This window comes from Mesocricetus auratus, unplaced genomic scaffold (genome assembly GCF_017639785.1).
Source record: "Mesocricetus auratus isolate SY011 unplaced genomic scaffold, BCM_Maur_2.0 Super-Scaffold_100009, whole genome shotgun sequence".
NCBI lineage: Eukaryota > Metazoa > Chordata > Mammalia > Rodentia > Cricetidae > Mesocricetus > Mesocricetus auratus.
Window position 1 is genome coordinate 7,991,122 of NW_024429193.1, and position 19,623 is coordinate 8,010,744.

Below are 19,623 nucleotides of genomic sequence, written 5' to 3' on the forward strand. Positions count from 1 at the left end.
ATGATTTTTCAATTTTTAAACCATAACAAAATGAAATCTAATATGACAAAAAATCAGATAAAAGTTGGAAAATGCAAGCCAACAGAAAAATAAAAAGAGCCCCAAGAGAAAGAACAAGAGACAGAGACACACTCATTTACACATTCGGAAGTCCCATAAAAGTACTAACTTTAGTACATACGCAGAGGTCCTGATGCAGACCCATGTATGCCCTGTATGCAGAGGTCCTAATGCAGACCCTGTGTTTGCTGCCTCAGTCTCTGTGAGTTCATATGAGCTTTGCTCGGTTGTTTTAGAAGACTGTTTTCTGCTGCTGTCCTCTGTCCTCTCTGTCTCCCCAGTTCCCGCCTCCTCTTTTTCAGAGTTCCATGAGTTAGTTCTAAGGGGAGGGATTTGAGGGAGGCATCTTATTTGAAACTGTGGTTGCAATGTCTTTCTCTCTGAGTCGTGTCTGGCTGTGTGTCCCTGTGTCTGTTCCCATATGCTGCAGGAGGAAGTATGTCTGATGGTGGCTGTATAAGTCAAGACTATATGAGTTTAGCAGATTATCATTAGGAATATTTTATAGTTACTTAAGAACAAAAACAAAACAGTAACATTTTGTTTTATCCTTATTCTCTGGGCAATCTGGACTCTGGTTCTTGGTCACCCAAGCAGTGTCAACTATGGTTTCCAACCATGGAGTGGGCTTTATGTCAAATCAGACATCCAGATATCAGTTGGTTGCTCACAGGAGGTTTGTGACACCATTGATATAGCATATTTTTCAGGCAGGAAAGATGATAGATCAAAGTTTTTGGTTTGAGTTGGTGTTTACTTTTCTCTTTTGGTGGCCTTCAGAATACCTTTCTATGTCATAGACAGACACTACTACATAGTGGGGTGAAGGTTCTATGTAGGTACCAGCTCTATCTATCCATGTTCAATGCCCTGTGTGAGTGTTTTTTTCAGCAATGGTGCCTTGCTGTAAGTTTGTGGAGGGAAAACTATTGTCTTAGCAACAGACTAGACTGTTTGAAGATTTCCACAGAACCCCAATAACTTAACTGGATGACACATAGTTGTGGCACTGGATGCTTGATTTGGTGGTATGAGATGGCCAGCAGGGGTTCCAGGTTCTGCTGCCCTAAGTTCCAAACCCTTTAGTTCTACCTGTCTCTGTCCTCCCTTCCCACCTGATCCTCCTGTTCTCACACCATTCCCTCCTCCTCTACTCCACCTACAAAATCTATTCCTTTTCCTCCCCGTGATTAGATTTAATTTGTATCTGTGATACAGTATTAACTTTGCATAGCTTATATCTTTAATCATAAACTAAAAAGAGGACAGTTAATCACAATTGCTATGTTCATGTTCCTGCCTCTGCCTCTGTTTTCCTTCTCCTTTATTTTTGTTCCCCTTGCTATACACTGGGGGTATTTATGCATTTATTTTTCTTTACTCATGCATTTCCTTTTGAGACAGGGTCTTGTGTAGGCTAGGATATAACCAAGTTTGATGACCATGTACTTTTGGTTCTCCTGCTTTATCTTTCAAGTCCAAGGATTACTGATGTAATGCCTTATCACTTGGTTGCAAAGAACTAATACAGAGCTTTCTTTGCCACAGGTAAGCACTCTGACAACAGATTAAATCCCCAACACTGGGGTTTGCTTAATGTACATGGATCTTCACTATTGAGTCATCAAGATTCCGTTGGTTGGAAGGGGATTCTGACTTCCTCCTAATGCTTGGGAATTAAAGAGTGATCTAGGTTGTTTCTAAGAGCTGGTGTTAACATTTTTCTCTTCATCCTCTAATTCACTATGGTCCTTATATATTATAACTTTCGTGCTTATATGTTGCATTGTCTTCAAACCTTTTGAGTCCTTAGAAAAACATTCCATCTTAAAATGAATAACATTGATAAAGGTTCTTATAAGTTATTAGTATTTAATATTTGACAGGTAGATCTTAACATTAATAGAACCTCTGTCTTTTGGCACATGAATACAGTCATAGAGGAATTTGAATCAGAACTGAAAAATAATTTTGCACTTGAAAATAATCAGTGTGCTGCCTCTCCCTGGTCTTTGTGTGTATGTATAAATTAAACATTTTTTAAATTTAAGCACTGTTTAAGACCTACCATTTGACATTTTTTAAAGTCTGCCTAGCTTACATACCATTGCCTCCCAACATGCTTCAGGTGACTCCATCCATGTCCCAAGAACTGAAAACTAACCCTGCAAGGAAATTCTGGGAAAACATCAGATCAAAATATGATCACTGCTTTTGTCTCTCCTATTGTGTAACTTGTCACTGTCTGGAGTATAGATGTCTGTAAAGTGAAGCTTTTTCCTTGAGAGGAGCCTTCCCGCTAGCCTGGTTATAGAGCCAAATAAACACACAGGAGGCTATATTAATTATGAAGCTGTTGGCCTTGCTTGTTTCTTACTGGCTAGCTCTAACTTAAGCAATTACCCCAAAGTTGTTAATCTAAGTATGTCTCTTACCAGAGAATAGTCCCAGGCTCCTATCCCATGGCATTATATCTTGAATCTCTTGTGTTTCTCCTTCCCAGAATCCTCCTGGACTCCTAGTCCCACCTATCTAGATTCCTATTGGCTCAACAGTGCTTTATTGACAAAGGACTTCCCCAACATCTCCTCTTTTCTGTTTAAACAAAAAGAAAGGTCTTAACTTTAACATAGTCAAATTGTATATAACAGAACAGTTATCAAGTAAGAACATAGTTACAATATTTTAGCAAGATTTAAAGAAAATATCATCCATCCCATCCTTGTGAGACCAAAGTTCCATGTAGCTTATCTTTTATCATAACTAAGGAAAACTGTAACTATAACTATCTGTCTTCAACTTCATCAAAGACCACAGAAGGATAATATATAAACACTAGGATTGACAGAGACATCTGGCTACCTGGACAGTCACCCGAAGTTCCTCTGTATTGTCAGGGCATCCATCTTCAGCCCATAGGCCACAATGTGTCCAGAAGATTTCTCAGCAAAGCAGGAAATTTCAAACTGTCCATCTGCATCAGCAGTCTGTCAGTCATTTTTCTGTGTCCTGCAGAAAGTCTCGTGGACTCTTCCATGAATCAGGAACCCTGTAAGACTGAGTTCAGCTGTCACTTTCCTGTGGGTCCTGCATGTCCAGATTATACAACAACAGTCAAGCAGTACAGGCAAGAGCAGTTTCTTGCCCAAATGGCTAATCTTGCCATGTTGAACGCAAACTCCTTAACAAGTTTCTTCGATGTCCATCTTCCTCTCAGACATAATTGGTGCTGCCAGGAGCAGACATTTCTCATTGTCAAGAAAAACCCTAAGCCATTTTAAATGCCATTTTCAGAAGGTCTTTGAAAGGTTTGAAGACTATCTATCTCAAATATATTTCTGTATATCTAGAAAACCTAACCTACCTAACTATAAATTCTGACTATTATAAATAACTATCTATAATCTGTATTTAATTACGCATTACATTTTAAAAGATCAGTATAAGCACAATACTTAATCGAGAGGAGAAATGTACATATCACAAAATTGACCTTGAATTTGTATCAATAAATGAAAAACAATACCCATAACATAATTCCCCTTTTTACCATTAACAAGAGATCGGCTGTGATCATTAGCCAATTATAAACAACCCCATTTAAATGAAAACAAAGATTTACAAAACAAGATGGGAATTAGGACGTCGCTCATTCCAAGCTGCTTCATGCTGGAAGGGGGCGCTGTTCATACCATGGGGATCATGACAAAACTCAGAAACCTGTATAAGTCCTTATTTTCGTGGTCTGTAAAGCTGCATCATCTTAGCTGTTTCAGTTGTTGGAACACCTGGTCCAATGCTTCCGGGGGTCTTGGTTCGTCAAACCACAGAAGCCTGGAAGGAATCCTCAGCTTTTCATTTTCTGCAGAAACATAAATAAAACTCCTTTTCCAAGTAACATATCCTTATACTTAAATTTAGAAGTCAAGGTATTTTCAAAAGATATAAGTTGAATTAATTTAGCAGCATTTATAAGCAAGTGTACTTTATCAGTTGTTCCTTCCTTATCAATGAAAAAACTGAAAAACACAATAGTGTACAGTATCCAGACTTTCTGTGTATTTTCCATCTTTACGTGGCTTATTTATTTATCTATTATTACTCTATTTTTTTACTTTTATTTATTTTTCTCTGAGACAGGGTTTCTCAGGAAATCTGCCTGCCTCTGACTCTGGAGGAAATCCTACCAGCGTGTGCCACCACAGCCGGCTTCTCTATTTTCTCTCTCAATCTTATGTATATTTTTAAACACACTGTAAACCTTTAGAGATTTTGTTCATCCAAGTCTGACTTTACTGTAAATCTTTACGTTTTTATGGCCACATGTCTTATCTGTAAAACCGCAGCTGTTTTAAACTGCCGTATTTTCCAAGATGGCGGTCGTAAGCATGATTCTAGCTTACTGCCTCAGTCCATGCTGACATCCAACAAAAGCTGCCACTTCCAGCTGTACGTACACACCTTTCTTTTTTTTAATTTTTTTTTAATTTTATTTTCCAGTTTAAATTTAGATAAGAAACAAGGTTGCTTCACAAGTCAGTTCCAGGTCCCTCTCCCATTCCCTCCCTTCCTCCCGTGCCCTCCCCCCCCCCGTTATCCCCTCATTTCTCCAGGGAGGGTGAGGCCCTCCATGGGGGTGTGCATATTGTGGCATTTCATATAGGGCAGGGCCTAGACCCTTCCCCAAGAGTTCAGGGTGAGAGTGCACCTCACATTGTTCTATGGGAGTCCAAAGTCCGTGTGTATACTTGGGATGGGTACTGATCTGCTGCCCAAGGCTCAGTAGATTCCCTAGGCCTCTTCACTGACACCCAGATTCAGGGGGTCTTGATCAGTCCCATGCTGGCTTCCCAGGCTGATGCCTGGGATTCAAGAGTTAACCTTTGTCTGGTCAGCTGTTTCTGGGGGTTAAACCAGCCCAGTCTTAATCCCTTTGATCATAGTCCTCCCTCTCTGTTACTGGCTTTCTTGAGTTCAGCTCAGTACTTAACCAAGGGAGTCTGCCTCTTCTTCAATCAGCCACTAAATAAAGTTTCTGTTTCCCAGACTCTCTGGCCATAGGATTGTAGGCTGGCACTCCCCAGATCTATGTCTAAAATCCATATATGAGAGAGTACATGCCATGTTTCTCTTTTTGTGACTGGGTTACCTCACTCAGGATGGTTTCTTCTAGTGTCATCCATTTGCCTGCGAATCTCATGATTCCATTATTTTTTTCTGCTGAATAGTACTCCATTGTGTAGATGTACCACATTTTCTCTATCCACTCTTCAGGTGAGGGACATCTAGGTTGCTTCCACGTTCTGGCAATTACAAATAAAGCTGCTATGAACATAGTGGAACAGACATCTTTGTTGTATGAATGGGCATCTTTTGGATATATGCCTAAGAGTGGAGTTGCTGGGTCTTGTGGTAGGTTTATTCCCATTTTTCTGAGGAATCTCCACACTGATTTCCAAAGTGGCTGAACCAGTTGGCACTCCCACCAGCAATGGAGGAGTGTCCCCTTTCACCACATCCTCTCCAGCATAAATTGTCATTGGTGTTTTTGATTTTAGCCATTCTGACAGGGGTGAGATGGTATCTGAGAGTTGTTTTGATTTGCATTTCCCGGATGGCTAAGGATGTTGAGCACTTTCTCAAGTGCCTCTCAGCCATTTTAGACTCCTCTTTTGAAAACTCTCTATTTAGTTCTGCAGCCCACTTTTTAATAGGGTCCTTTGGTGTTTTGGAGACTTGCTTCTTGAGTTCTTTGTAAATTTTGGAGATCAACCCTCTGTCAGATGTGGGATTAGTGAATATTTTTTCCCGTTCTGTGGGCTGCCTTTTTGTCTGGCTGACTGTGTCCTTTGCCTTACAGAAGCTTCTCAGTTTCAGTAGGTCCCATTTATTAATTGTTGATCTTACTGCCTGTGCTACTGGTGTTATGTTCAGGAAGCTGTCTCCTGTACCAATTCATTGAAGGGTACCATCCACTTTCTCTTCTAAGAGGTTCAGTGTGGCTAGATTTATGTTGAGGTCTTTGATCCATTTGGACTTAAGTTTTGTGCATGGCGATAGACATGGATCGATCCGCATTCTTCTACATGCCAGTCTCCAATTATGCCAGCACCATTTGTTGAAGATGCTTTCTTTATTCCATTGTATATTTTTAGCTTCTTTGTCAAAGATCAGATGTTCGTACGTGTGTGGGTTAATACCCGGGTTTTCAATTCGATTCCATTGGTCTACCTGTCTATTTTTGTGCCAATACCAAGCTGTTTTCAGGACTATAGCTCTATAATAGAGCTTGAGGTCAGGGATGGTGATGCCTCCGGACGTTGCCTTGTTGAACAGGGTTGTTTTGGCTATCCTGGGTCTTTTGTTTTTCCATACAAAATTGATTATTGTTCTTTCAAGGTCTGTGAAGAACTGTGCTGGGATTTTAATGGGGATTGCATTGAATCTGTAGATTGCTTTTGGCAGGATTGCCATTTTTACTACATTGATCCTACCTATCCAAGAGCATGGGAGATCTTTCCATTTTCTGAGGGCTTCTTTAATTTCTTTCTTTAAAGATTCAAAGTTCTTACGATACAGGTCTTTCACTTGTTTGGTTAGCGTTACCCCAAGGTATTTTATGTTGTTTGTGGCAATTGTAAAGGGTGATGTTTCTCTGATTTCTCTTTCAATCGTTAGCAGAGTCTCTTAAAAGAACCTTGCTGTTTTCTTTCTTTTTTTTTTTTTGTCTTTTTATGCCGAGTCAGGAAGACTCTCATAAGTGAGCAGCGTGAATCTCGGCTTGTTGCTAGCAAAACACCTGAGAAAAATGTTGCTATCAAAAATCTGTGCTTCTCTCTGTTCTTCTGTTTCTAAAATTCCTTTAAAGCTTTTGTCATTCTACGTGGAAATTCAATCCCGCTCTGACACCATTCTGTAAAGAGAAGCTTTTTCCTTGAGAGGAGCCTTCCCGCCAGCCTGGTTCTAGAGCTGCATCAGTCCTAAATAAACACACAGGAGGCTATATTAATTATGAAGCTGGTGTCCTTGCTTGTTTCTTACTGGCTAGCTCTAACTTAAGTAATTACCCCATAATTGTTAATCTAAGTATGTCTCTTACCAGAGAATAGTCCTGGGCTCCTACCCCATGGCGTTACATCATGAATCTCTTGTGTTTCTCCTTCCCAGAATCCTCCTGGACTCCTAGTCCCACCTATCTAGATTCCTATTGGCTCAACAGTGCTTTATTGACAAAGGACTTCCCCAACAGATGTCCACATGTCTCCTGTGGTTCTGACCCTTAGATGAGTGGTGTACATACGTGCGTGCATGGTGTGTGCATGTGTGTGTGTGTGTGTGTAAAATGAGACCTACATTACCCATATCAAAGTTGTAAAGTTGCTTTTATTGATTTGAATGCCACACCTTGATGTCCTTCTAACTAGTCCTCATCATTCTGGTTCTAAAATATTGCCAGTTTAATTTGTTACCATGGGAGTTTTAGGACTAACGTATTTGTGATCTTTTCTGTTTAAAGAGTTTACACAATGCTAAAATTCTGCCAAGTTTTCTTGGCTACCTTTTATTCCTGTGATTAGTTGGTTCCTGGTTTCAGTTTTCTAACACTAAAGGTGTTTCTAATGTCTGTGTATAAGTAGTCTTTTGTTGTAAATATAGAATGTAGAAGTTACAACATTGAAACAAAGCGATGACCCAAACATAACCTGACGTATAAGAAATGAGATACCACATAAATGTAGACACAGAAGTCTACATTAAAATTAAATTTGGATTTAAATTTTATGTCACAGACAAACATGCTCTAGGATGGCTGATGATAATGCATTTAATTACTTCTATGCAACTTTGAAAATGAAAGATACATTTCATACGATACAGAACTGAGAATGGACTTTTGAAATTTTCTTCATTTCAAACTAAGTACAAAATTGTTTTACATTTCATTACTCTAATGTATTTGTCCATTAAATTTAACCCATGGACGAGTGAGCTGCAGCGTAGTTCCCTTCCTTCAGATTCTCAGAGGATCTCATGTGTAGCCAGAGGTGTCCTCACGTCTGTGACTCTCCTACTTCAGTCTCATGGCCTTATGTCACCAGGAACAGCTCATTTTCATGACTGTATGAAGAAAATGTCTTTATCAACTCAAACAGAAAATTATAGTAACTGTTCTCTGATTACACTGCTATTCATTGAGCATTGGCCATATTCTGGCTTTGTCCTACATGCTTTAAATGTGGCCTTAGAAATACATGCAGTGCCACATAATTTAGTAGATTATCCTCAGGAGGGGGCTATGTGTAATTCTAAATTGAGCACTTCCCTAAAAGGGAAGGACATTCTAGTATAGTCACATGATACAGCTTATATATCACCTCTCTCTCTTTCTCTCTCTCTCTCTCTCTCTCTCTCTCTCTCTCTCTCTCTCTCTCTCTCTCTCTCTCATACACACACACACAAACTCACAAGCTCACACTCGCATACTAATACAGAAACACAGTTTGAACCTTTCTGTCATGGGAATATGCAGAGTGTGACAGAATCGCTAGTTGGTCTAGACAAAGAGGAGCTTGCTCTATGAAGTTGTAATGACTGGTGACCAGATTTTGGTCTTACTGGAATTAGAATAAGTACTATGAGGTCAGGTGAATGAATCCAACACTTCAGCCAGAAAGACATCAGAACTATGGTGAGTACTCAGTAGTTGTGCATAGAACTGTAGAATATGTTGTTCTTCTTTTGCTCAATGTAATCACCTGCAAGGACTTATGAAAGCTAAGCAGAGCAAGATACATGTGCCACTACAGGCAGCTGGGAGTCTGAAACAGGAGAATTACCAGTTTGACGTCATCTTCAGGAATGCAGACAGGTTCTGTTTAGAAATAAGCAGGTGTTTTTAATGAGAGGAGAATCAATAAGCCACACCAGCTCTTGGCAACTGTGGGGTGACTGTCCAGTGGGATGCAAAGTGTTGGGAGAAGGCTGTCCTTGTAGAAGACGATGGGCTCGATTTAGCTAGCCAAGCAGAGCTGTATATGCCTACCAGAAACAGAGAAAGCCTCAGTTAGCAGCTGGATATCCATTTGTGAACCTCAGGGTCCGAAGTTAGAAGTCAAGGCATAGCCATAGCGCAAATTCTAATTAGTTATTACTTCATGCATATCTTCTCCAAAATTAGTGGTGGTGTAGGAATATACGCTGTTATTAATTTATAGAGCTGCAGATATTGTCTGGACTTCTCTGACTGGTTCTCTTTGAGGCCTCTCACAAGGCTTGAGTTAGTAGGTGAAGACCCATTAACACAGTACAGAATCAACACTAGCTGTTGCCTAGGAGCTCAGGCAGGATCATGTACTGCACTTCTATTCATGGTCTTTCCTTGTGTTTTTTTCCTCATATATTAGCTGGGTTCCAATAACATTTTGGACAGCATTCCATGTTGCCCAGTTACACACTCCATCTCGTGCAACTGTGCTTTGCCGAGCTTGGGTCAGCAACCGTGAAATGCAAGAAGTGTCAGGCAAATGGCTCATTTTTTAACACAGACAAAGAAAAAAGGTGTGATGCTTGGTTACAAAGATTGAGGGGCTTTGTTTGACAAGAGTGCATATTTCCATAAGAGAAACATGAGTGAAGAGGCAGTGACTGGAAGTCACAGTGGCCTAAGAAGAATTAGTGTTCCTCTGTTCTTAAGCAGGTAAGATGACCTAATTTGTAGAATTGTAGAAATTGGTAGATTTCTAGTGGGAAAAATGCATATGTAGCCATAAGAAAGGAGGCCGGCAATAAAGAGGCTGACGCAGAATGGACTTAGGGCAGGACCTGGAATATTTCAGGGCTCTGTGCACTGTGTATCCACAGTAGCCAGCACCATCAACAGAGAAACAAAAGACAATTCCAGAGCTTTTAGGCTAACAACGAATGTACATACTTTTGAAGCAGTGTGTGTGTGTGTGTGTGTGTGAGAGAGAGAGGGGGAGGGAGAGAGAGAGGGAGAGAGCAATGTGTGTGTGTGTGTGTGTGTGTGGAGAGAGAGAGAGAGAGGGGGAGGGAGAGAGAGAGGGAGAGAGCAATGTGTGTGTGTGTGTGTGTGTGTGTGAGAGAGAGAGAGGGGGGGAGGGAGAGAGAGAGGGAGAGAGCAATGTGTGTGTGTGTGTGTGTGTGTGTGTGTGAGAGAGAGAGAGAGAGAGAGCAAAGGGAGCAGTGTAAAGCTGCAGATAGCAATACACAAGATGTACATTTCAAATAAGACCAGTACGATGATGTGATATACATGTAAAATGATGAAGATAATTGGGGATGCAGATAATGGTACAAACAGGGCGGAAGAGAAATACTTCGTTTTTAAGGAGCAAAAGGAATATTGGCAACACTTTGGCCTTGGACTCTGGAAAATTATATGTACTATAAGAATCAGATGGTGTGTCCTTCCTAAGTAATGAAAAATACATGGCAAGTTTTTCATGATTTACATTCCATAACCTTAAAAGCACTTAAGAGAAAATTTTAAAAAGGAATAGCCTAAAATATATTTGAAAAAGTAAAGTTATTATGGCTAAGAACATCAGCTTTTGCTTCAACCTATGGAACCATGGATCCATGAATGAACTGCTAACTTTTTTTGTATTTAATGACTTATACATAAGGAAGCCCTCTGATTCCAAAGGGCACATGCCTAGAGACATAAACTGGGTAAAATTTGCATAACAAAACAGATAGGTGCTTCCTTTTCAGTGATGGAATTAAATTTTAAAAGATGTCAAAGTCTGGAGATTGAGATCATGAGAACAACCTGTAAGCATAGAAATTATTCAGAGTATTTTGGTTTGAATGTTCAGTTTCCTCTGAGACTTAGAGGATCTCACAAAAGAATGAGAAATGTACTTTCCCTTTTGAGCCAAAGCTAAGCCAAAAAAGATGGATGTGTTTCATCTGGATAGACCTAATCGCTGGTCTGACCACATTGTTTACACAAATATGAGGTAAGATGAATATCATTAGGGTCTGTTGCACAGCTGTAAATTCAGGCAGCTAAGTGCCATAGTGTGAGACTCTGAATGTTAGACATGTGGTAGTGTTTATTGCATGCACACAAACATATAGAAATAGATAGAAGGGTGGTGTGGCACAGGCCTTTAATGCCAGAACTTGGGAGAGAGGCAGATTGCTCTCTCTGAGTTCCAAGCCAGCCTGGTCTACAGGGCTAGTTCTAGGACAGCCAAAGCTACACACAGAGACCCTGTCCTGAAAATCAAAAGCAAAATAAGACAAAAATTTAGAGAAATAGATGGCACGGCTTTCATTCAGCCTAAAGAGTCTGGATGGCACACCTTACCAAGCAGAGCTATTTGGCTCTCTGTTGGAGCTCCAGTTGAGTTGTCACAAGATCCTGCATTTTCACATTGAGTTGGGAATTTTTTGCTCATTTACGAAAAAGGAGCAAGGGTAAAACTCAAATCAAGAATGTTGTTGCTTTTCTTGTCATATGTCCTGGCTGCATTGATCTCTAACAGGTAAACAAGCTTTGAATTTTCAGTGTACACTCCAGATGTTGTCTCTCTATCTACACTTGTTGTTTTTAATTGACAATGTATTATTTGTAATGTTTGCATGCATATATACATACAAAGATACATACATATATACACACTGGATGCATATCTGCATATACATAGGTGAACACATATATAAACATGGGCAACATTTGTGAATACATACATATGAAAGTATATATAAATGTCCACATTTCCTGATATTTTTTATCATACTGGGACTTTATATAATATATACTTTTGCACCTTCAAATGTCTTTATCAGGTTTTTCCTATTTCAATCATACATTATGGAAATAATTTATAAAGTTCCTGATTTTAAAAACATGAGTGCATTTTAAATGGTGCTATAACTAAAATTATGAGTATGGGTATAAGTACATAGTATATAACTGAATTTAGTTATATTTATATGAATATTTTGAAATATTAGAGGGACTTGTTAGCATATTAATTATTTTGATTTTCACCTCTTTAGCTCTCCCTTTCTGCTGAAATTCATGCAGTGAGTCACCATGCCAGGGATGCCTTTGGTAATGATTCAGGAAGGAACTATAGTCTATCCACCCTGATATGAACCTAGCACTACTGGTCTTGCTCCATTCAGACTTTCCAAGGATACCCCATACTAAGTATCAACTTGATCTCAGTCTTCACTAGAGACTCCAGCTAAGCCAAGCCTGTATCCTGATGCATAGGAATAGTACGGCAATTCACATTTGCTCGGCAACCCATTATTTGTACATATCCATAATAATTTGCTCTTCAAATTTAATCGGTAGTTCATGAATATTACTAAACTGTTTCTATTTATCTCATCTTTTCTTACAAGGTTTTCCTTTTTCCAAATGTTTACATACATTATTTATGTGTATGTTTGTTAATACATGTTATATTAGTTCCTAATTGATTGGTTTTTTCTTTTATTTCGATTTTGTTTTAAGTAGGTATCATCGACTTTGAATTCCAATTTTTTCTTTGTTGTCCTCATTGGTTTTTGTTTGTCTGTCTGTCTGCATGGTAGCAACTCTGAATGTCAGTCTGTCCCTGCAGGCTCCCTGGAACTATTTGTTTCTGAGACTTGCTTCAAATCCATGGCAACCTTCTGATGGGGTAAGTCCTTCTGTGTATATGTTGTACTATTGGTTGATAAGTAAAGCACTGTTGCCCAATAGGGAAATAAAATATGTGGGACTAAGAGTCACGGAGGATTCTAGGAAATGTAGTCAGGAGTGGAGAATCTGCAGGCTCCCTGAAACTATTTGTTTCTGAAACTGGCTTCAAATCCATGGCAACCTTTATCCAGCTTCAACTGGGCACATCATGCCCAGACAGTTTTATCTGTTTTGACTCAATATGCTCAAACATAAATTAAAAATGTGTTGTCTTTATAATGAATTAGCATGTACCCTTTCATGTTTATTGTATTAATCTTGGGAACTATGTTAAAATTGTTATTATTGTATGATAGCTATTCTCACTGTGGTGGTGTAGAATCTCAAGTTAGTTTTAATCTACATTTTCCTGATGACAGCAGATACTGGACACTTTTTCAAGTATTTATTGGACATCTGTACTTCTTGTTTTGCGAACTGTCTATTAACATTATTATGATTAGATTATTATTTTTTTTGGTTTTACAAGACAGGGTTTCTCTGTATTGTTTTGGAGGCTGTCGGTCCAGCCCGGCCTCGAACTCACAGTGATCCGCCTGCCTCTGCCTCCCGAGTGCTGGGATTAAAGGTGTGCACCACCACCACCCAGCTTAGATTATTATTTTTTTATATTTTTGGTTCTTTATATATCCTATGTATTAATCCACCATCTGATGTTAAGTTTGTAGAGATCTTTTCACATTCAGTAGGCTCTTTCTTCTCTCTGGTAATTTTTTCCTTTGCTGTCAGGATCTTTGAAATGCATTTGTCATCTCCAGGAAAATAAATGACAGCAGATACTGGTGAGAATGTGGAGAATGAGGAAGAGTTTTTCCCTGTGGTGGACAGTTAAAATTGTCCCTGGGCTATGAAAATAGTTAGGAGGGTTCCCGAGGGGGGGGAAAAAAAACAACAACTAGAATCAACATGTGATTTAGCTGTGGCAGTCTCTGAGAGGCACCCAACAGACACCAAGTGAACATACCACACTCAATGCTGCACTTTTCAAAATAATGATGAAATGGAACCACCCCGTGTGTCATTCAGCAGGTGAGCAGACTAAAATGTTGTATATATACACAATGGAATTCTTTTCAAGTGTACACAAGTCAGCTAGATTTCCATTTATGGCACCCAACGGTTAAACTCAGATACTTGGGCTTGGTAACCGGTGCCTCTATTTGCTGATCCATTTAACTGATGCCTCAATGTGCTTTCAATGAACCTTTTCCCAATGGTTTTGTGCTAAATAGCCAGTTTCATGGATTGTTTTGAGAAATGTCTATCCACCTATCTACCAATTGAAATTTAGAAGGCTTTTTTGTCATTTGCCTGCTGAATAGAGGCATGTCATGTATCTTTATGAATGATAATATTTTTCCTTATTAAGGTCATCTTTTTAGTTACTTGACAATATTCTGGGATATGCAAGAAATCACAGTTATAATAAGTATTAACTCATGTAACTTTCCTCCAGCTACTTAATTTTAGGTGTCATAAACAATAGATTACTGCAAAGTGCAATATCAGCAAAATCACTTACACACCTTCTTCTAAGAGTCTTATCATGTTGGCTCTCATGATTGCATCACTGGTAAATTTGGAGTGAATTTCTATGTGTAGTGACAGGTTCCATCTTATTTGCCTGGGAGAATACTGTTTACACAGGGCTACCTGTAAAAAGAGTACTCTCTGTCCAGTGAAATTCAGTACACTGGTCAAATATCCACAGACCACAGAATTTAGAAACAATCTTATTTTTCATATCATTTCCAGTTTCCTCTCCTCCCATCCTCCCATGTTTCCCAGTGACCCCATCCCAATGCCATCTACCCTCTGGGGAGGATGAGGCCTTCCATGGGGGATCATTCTTTCAGACCGTTAATTCTATTCTACTTGATACTGGTTTGTGTACCTAGCCTAATGACTGTTTTAACTAATGTACATTTGTGGTAGTTTGAAAACTGATGTATATAAATTTGAATTTCTTGTTTTTGTTACTTGGAGAACCATATATATCTTTAATAATTTGAAGATGCTCCTGTTTGGATAATGATTCCTGTATTTCCTTTTTTCTTTTACTCTTTTATTCCTTACTTTTTAGGGGGCCTACCACCCAATTCCCAAATAAATTACATATTCAGAGGTTTATTATTACTCATAAATGCCCGGCCTTTGCTTGGCTGATTTTCAGTCAGCTGTTCTTAACTTCAATTTTCCCATCTGCCTTTTGCCTCTGTTTTTTTCCTTTTCCTTGTTCTGTGTCTCTTACTTTCACTCTTACTCAGTGGCTGCCTGGGTGTCTGACCCTTGATGTGTTCCTCTCCTTGTTCTATTTCGATCCTTTTTCTTCCATATTACTCCTATTTACACTCTCTGCCTGTCAGCCCTGCCTATCCTTTCTCCTGCCTCACTGTTGACTGTTCAGCTCTTTATTAAGCCATCATGTATTTTAGACAGGCAAAGAATCACAACCTAACAGAGTTAAACAAATGCAGCATTAAGAAATGCAACATGTCTTTAAAAAATGTTCTGGAGCATAAACAAATTTAGTACACCTTAAAAATAATGTTCTACAACAGATACCATTGAGTTTTTTAAACAGTATTTGCCATCTTACAATTTTTTCTCAGTTATCCATTATCATGAAATTACTTTTCACTTGTTTAAGTCTATTTTAAAGATCAGTTCCTATGTTAGCATACAAGACTTCAATCTTCCTCTTACTTTTCTCAGTTAGGGTTTGTGTAGATGTAAGTAGATACCATGGCCACTGCAACTCTTCTAAGGGAAAAGTTTAAGGGAATGACTTAAAGTTTAGTTCATTATCATCATGGTGGGACATGGCAGCATGCAGGCAGATATGGTGCTGGATAGGAATCTGAGTTTTCTACATCTTGTGTGGTCTGAGACACTGGGCATGGCTTCAGCATATATGAGACCTGAAATTCCACCCCTACAGTGACACAGTGGAAAGACCACGCCAACAAAGCCACACCTCCTAATATTGTCACTCACTATGAGCTTATGGGGCCATTTACATTTAAACTACCATGGTGCATTTATTCCTACGTATGTATTTCATCTTAGGTGATAGTATGACTATAATTACTTTCTGAGTATTCTTTTCAAATGTGAATGAGGAGAACTGGGAAATGGACTCTACAATGTGTTTGCTGGATAATCGAGAAAAGAGGAATTCAGATTTCAGGCACCCTACAAAAACTGGTTATTGAAGCATGTGCTTGTAATTCAAACATCGATGATCCAGAAACAGAAGATCCCTGGAGTTTCCTCCTCAGTCAGCCTAATAAATTCAGTGAATATCAGGCTAAATGAGAAAAACCTTCCTCTAGAAATACCTAGGATGATCATACTTTACTTCTTTCATTTAGTTAGGTCACTATTGTTTATTCTTTACTAGATTTTTTTCTTCAATTGAAAATAATTTCTTTTCTCATACAGATGACCCTGATTATAATTTTCCCTCCCTCTATTCCTTCCTTTCCTTCCTCACCTCCTCACCTCTCCCCTCCCTTCTAGATCCACTCCCATTCTGCCTCTCACTAGGAAAGAACAGAAAAATCAAACATGGAAAAATAAAATGAAGCAAAAAAAAACTATATTGGTTTTGAACATGGCCAATCCAACAGGAGGGGAAGGAGTCCAAGAGCAGGTACAAGAGCCAGAGACCTGCCTGTTTTCATTCTCACAGTGAGGAATACCATAAATACAATAAGATAAGATAAGCAGGTCATGAGATTCCAGTTTCAGTCTCTGCGAACTCATACGCATCCTGGTTTACTCAGAAGGCCATATTTTTCTGGCATCTTACATGTCTTCCAGCTAATCTTTCTCCCTCTTCTTCCTCCGGATTCCCTGAGCTCTGAGGGGAGAGATTTGATGGAGACTTCCAATTCAGATGCTCCCCCTCTGTAACGTCTGGCTTGTGTCTCTGTGTCTGTTCCCATCTGCTTCTGAAGCAAAGCCTCTTCGGTGGCGACTAGATAAGGCACTGACTGATCTGAGTATAGCAGAATGTCATTGCAAATCATTTTATTGACTTTTTTATTCTTTTTAGACCAGTCGTCTTTGATTTCATCCTTTATCTCTGGGCCATGCAGCCTCTTGTTCTTGTAACACAAGCAGTGTCTTCTGTAAGTTCCTTCTCATGAAGTGGCTGGCTCTTCCCACAAATTCTGTGGCACCATTACCTAAGCATATTTTACAGATGGGACAGATTGTAGGACGAAGGTTTTGTGGCAGGGTTGGTATCTACATTTCTATTTTGGTAGTAAAACGGGTTCCCTCCCCCCAAAGAAAATTCCTTCACATACCAAAGAGACTATAACCTAGGGGTAAGGGCTCCATGCAGGTACTATCTCAGTTTTCCCATGTTCAGTGAGTTGTGTTATCCTCAGCAGAGAGAACCATTTTATCTTAACAACAGCCTGAGTTGTTTAGGGATCTCCATAGACTCCCTTTGCCAATTAATCAATTGAATGCAGCCTACAATGGATGGCCAGTTGATGCTCTGTACATCCTATTATTAGGACTACTCAATAGGATCACTTCACAGACTACAGGAAAATTTCCACTGCACAAGTTTTCCACACAGCTCCCAAAATCTCCACCTCAATTCCATCTATCTCTTCACACATTTTCTCCTTTTACCCCATCCCCCAACTCCACCCAATGCCCACATGCCCCCATACCTACCTAACTCATGTCTGCCCATAAAATATATTCTATTTCCCAATCAGAGGGAGATCCCTGGGTTCCTCCTAGACCCCACCTCTTTATGTAACCTATCTGCATGTATGGATTGTAGCTTGATTATCATTTACGTAGTGGCTATTATTCCACTTATAATTGTAGTACATACAATATTTGTACCTCTGTGTCTGGATTACCTCACTCAGGGGATGATTTTTCTAGTTCCATTAATTTTCCTGTGAATTTCATGATGTCACTTTTTAGAACAATGGATTAGTAATACTCCATTGGTTAAAGGTGCCACAAATTCTTTACCCACTCCTCTGCTGAGGGACATTTAGGTTGTCTCCAGTTGCCGGCTATTATAAATAAAGCCACAATGAACATAGTTGAGGAAGTGTCCTTTGAGAATATTCCCAGGAATTGTATAGCTGGGTCCTAATTTATTTGAGGAAAGCCTGTGTTGATTTCCATAGTGTCTTTACAAGTTTCAGTCCCTCCAGAAATGAAGAGTGTTCCCCTTGTTCCACATTCTCCCTAACCTGAGCTGTCACACGTGTTATTGATCTTAGTCTTTCTGACAGGCATACAATAGAATCTCAAAGTATTTTTGATTTGCATTTACCTGATATCTAAGGATGTTGAGAATTTCTTTAAATGTTTCTCAGTCATTTGTGTTTTCTCTACTGAGAATTCTCTGTTTGTATCTGTAACACTTTTTTAATTGGATTGTTTCTTTTAATACTTAGTATCCTGAATTCTTTATATTAGCAACTTATCTGTTATGGATTTGGCAAAAACTTTTCCCATTCTGTAGGCTGCTGCTTTGTTTGTTTGATAATGTGGTTTTCCTTACAGTTTTGTGAGGTTCCATTTATTAGTTATTGATTTTAATTTTGTGCTATTTGTGGTCTGTTCAGAATGCCATCTCCTATGTCAATAAATTCAAGATTGTTTCCCACTTTCTCTTCTACTAGGTTCAGTGTATCGGTTTAATGTTGAGGACTTTGATCCACTCAGACTTGAGTTTTGTGCATGGAGTTAAATATGGATCTATTTGTAATCTTCTAGATGTAATGGAAGCCCCAAAACTTTCCTCAGGGCTCAGAATGGACCCGACAGCAAGCAAAAAGGACTTTTTCTGAGGGTGAACGAACTCTCTCACATATGTTTTTCAAAATCAGTTTCATTATTATTCTATTGCTATTATAATTCTCCTATCGTACTTGTAATTCCTCCTAGCTTCTTCTTCTAGCTGCTGTTTCTTCTCCTCCTCTAGCCTAAATCCTTTTCACAGGAGCCTTGAAGTAATAAAAAAGGATATAGGAATTGCCTCTCTGGTCAAAAGCTCATTCATAGGGTAAGAGAGGGAGTTGAGCCATTGCTATGGCAACACAAAGTACCAAGGTTACAGGAGTAAGACCACAACCAGACAGAGGGGGCACAGTGTGCAGTGACAAATTTTAAGACATAAGTCTATTGTTAACTGACTTGGCAAGCAAAGAATTGATTTTTCTTGGGGTGCTTTGTGTAGCAACCAAGTTAGACATCTGTGACTGCAACTTTGCCCATAGAAGTATAGTTTAAAAACTATGATTGATTTTGAAAAAGCCTTCAGTCTAGTTTGAACTTGATCTAAGGTGAATGTGAGATAATTATGTGGAATTAGTCTGAGCAAAAAAGAACAAGTCTGGCTTTTAAGTGTCTACAGTCCTCACGGAAGAAATGGATATAGTTATGAAGCATATATGTGTATATATATATATATATGTGTGTGTGTGTGTGTGTATATATATATTAAAAATCATCTTCCTGACTACCCACAAATATATGGTTATAAGACTGAGATGTAATCATGAGATTATGCATATACATTGTATGAAAATATATGGTAATGGGGAGACATCATATCTGTTATTGCAGAAAGTAAAATTACAGATGAATGCAAGAGTTTTCAGTTAGTATTCTACAAACATTGCTGATGGGGTACCCCATCATAGAATATATTTTCTGGTGGGTTGACATCTGAATTGTCAGGTGCCATAAATTGCAATTGCATCATCGCCCACAATAGCTCATGACAACTTCCTCTTGACTTAGACGCACACATCCAGTTTGATAAGCACCACCATTTGTGGAAA

The 19,623-nt window shown here is 39.0% G+C and overlaps 1 long non-coding RNA gene across 1 annotated transcript in view; it reads left to right on the forward strand.

Moving 5' to 3' along the window:
• Positions 1–12,658: 12,658 nt before the first annotated feature.
• The window catches only part of LOC110343457, a 33,979-nt gene continuing 27,014 nt past the window's right edge, over positions 12,659–19,623 (forward strand). The window contains exon 1 of the long non-coding RNA XR_002385735.2: positions 12,659–12,725. This is a non-coding gene — a long non-coding RNA (uncharacterized LOC110343457). The remainder of the gene's footprint in view (positions 12,726–19,623) is intronic.